Source organism: Patagioenas fasciata (genome assembly GCF_037038585.1).
Source record: "Patagioenas fasciata isolate bPatFas1 chromosome 6 unlocalized genomic scaffold, bPatFas1.hap1 SUPER_6_unloc_1, whole genome shotgun sequence".
In the NCBI taxonomy this organism is placed as follows: Eukaryota; Metazoa; Chordata; class Aves; order Columbiformes; family Columbidae; genus Patagioenas; species Patagioenas fasciata.
The window spans coordinates 149,418-151,917 of NW_027288503.1; positions in this window are offsets into that span (position 1 = coordinate 149,418).

Here is a 2,500-nt window from a genome sequence, read left to right on the forward strand (position 1 = left end):
TGCCTCCCCCCGGGGAGGCATAGAGACACCGCGTCCCCGTCCCCGTCCCCCCGTCCCGGCCCGCCTGCCTCCCTGCCTACCCGCGCGCGGGGTTCCTCGGCCGATCGGGAAGACGCTCCTGCGCTGGCCTCCCCGCGACCGCCCGCCCGGCGGGCTTGACTCCGAGCGACTGACCGTTGGGCACCTGGCGGGGGGCAGGGGGCCGGTTGCCGGGCGGCGGGGAGAGCGCGCATGCGCGGCGCGCGCAGTTGCCGACCCCCTCCGGCCCTTCCCGCGGGTGGGCCGGAGGGGGCGGGGGGCAAGGCGAGGGCGGGAGAGACCGCGCTTTGGGGTGGGGGCGGGGAGGGGGGGTGTTTGTGCTCGCCGTGCAGTCTGAGCCGGAAGACGAAGTGAAATTATACGGCGGCGGCGGCGGCAGGTGCGGGTGGGGGGCACGACGACACCACCACGACCCCGCCGCCCCTGCCGAAATAAACCCCCACCAAAAAAAAAATAAAACACCGCCACGAAACCCGCATCCCCACGCCACTCGCGAGCCCCGAAACTCCAGACACGGACTCGCCGAGCGTGTGCACGGATCGCGAGGGTCGAAAAGCTCGACTCGTAGAGTCGCGTACACTGTCCCGCAGCCACCCGCGAGAGGCTCGCTCGGTCGCGTCCAGATCCTGTCCCTGCGTAGGACCAACCGCCCCGCCGTTCCCAGCCTCCGTCATCCAGCCGCTTCTCGAAGAGCAGGACGGGCTCGGGGCCGTGACCGCCTCTCCGCCGGGGCCCGTGGCGGTGCTCTGCCGCCCTCGGGGCGAAGAGACTTGTTTTTGCTTTTTTTTTTTTTTTTTTTTTTTTTTCCTGTGTGTGTGTGATTTCCGACCGTCCGACCTCAACGTCCCCCGGCTCCTTGTTCCCGCCTTTCCCTCCCTCCCTCCCTCCCTCCCTCGGGTTCTGTCGTTGCTCCTCAGCAGCGGAGAGGAAAAACACCACGTCGGCGCCGAACCCTAGGGTCGGGACAAGAGGGACGGGGCGACCAGCGTATCGCACGCCCTTCAACCTCGAGAACTTGCCGGGGGGCCGCGTAAAAAGCAGCAGGACGCTCAGCCCTCCTGCCCCGGCAGGTCGACCCTCTCGCGAGCGCGGCCGGACGCCGGGTCCGTCCGAGCCCCGCCGGTCCGGTCCGGTGCGGTCCGGTCCGGTGCGGTCCGGTTCGGTTCAGTTCAGTCCTTTCCCGCCCGTCCGGTCCGGTCCGGTCCAGTTCAGTTCAGTCCTTTCCCGCCGGTCCGGTCCGGTCCGGTCCAGTTCAGTTCAGTTCAGGCCTTTCCCGCCGGTCCGGTCCGGTCCGGTCCAGTTCAGTTCAGTCCTTTCCCACCGGTCCGGTCCGGTCCGGTCCAGTTCAGTTCAGTCCTTTCCCACCGGTCCGGTCCGGTCCGGTCCGGTCCAGTTCAGTCCTTTCCCGCCGGTCCGGTCCGGTCCGGTCCAGTTCAGTTCAGTCCTTTCCCACCGGTCCGGTCCGGTCCGGTCCAGTTCAGTTCAGGCCTTTCCCGCCGGTCCGGTGCGGTCCGGTTCAGTTCAGTCCTTTCCCGCCGGTCCGGTCCGGTCCGGTCCAGTTCAGTTCAGTCCTTTCCCACCGGTCCGGTCCGGTCCGGTGCGGTCCGGTCCTTTCCCGCCGGTCCGGTCCGGTCCGGTCCGGTCCAGTTCAGTTCAGTCCTTTCCCACCGGTCCGGTCCGGTCCGGTGCGGTCCGGTCCTTTCCCGTCCGGTCCGATGCAGTGCGAGCCGGTCCGGTCCACTCCAAATTCCCGGGCCGGCCCAGTTTCCGTGTCCGCAGCGGCTCGGTAAACGGCGCCGCCTGCGCCGCCCCGCTCGGATCCGAGGTCTACCGGCGACCCGCGAGGACTCAGTCGGTTTTCGGCTGCTGCAGAGCGGTTGAGGTAGACGGGCTCGCCTGCGCCCCCCCCCCCCCCCCCCCCCCCCCCCTCCGGAGCCTCCTGAGCGGTCGCTGTTTTGTCGCTACCTCCCGTTACGTCGAGGTAAAACTCGGCTCGCTCGAGCGCGCCACCCCGGTGAAGGGACTGAGCGAGTCCTGCAGACGCGAGGGGGCGCGGTCTTGTAGGTCCGTATGGTAGGAGAGAGGGGGCAGCCGCTTCCAGAGGAGCGCTCGCGAGCAGACGCAGCCTCCCCGGCTCAGCGCGGCGGCGGTGGGGCTCTCGCGGACGCCGTCCGGCTCCGCTCGAAACTCCCAGGGCTAGGGCACGCGCGCGGGCGCGTGACCGTCGCTGTCTCAGGCACCTCGGCCGACCGACCGACCTCGACTCGGTGTCCTTCTCTCTCCCTCGGCCCTTGGCGGGCTCCCTTTCCTGATCGATGAGGCACTAAGGCGGGTCGCATTGCAGAGAGAGCAGCCGGCCGTCCGGGCTCCGCGCCTGTCTCTCTCTCTCTCGGCCCGCCGCTTTTTTTTGTTTTATTTTTTTTTTTCCTGATCGATGGGGCTGTTCGGGTCGCGTCGGAGA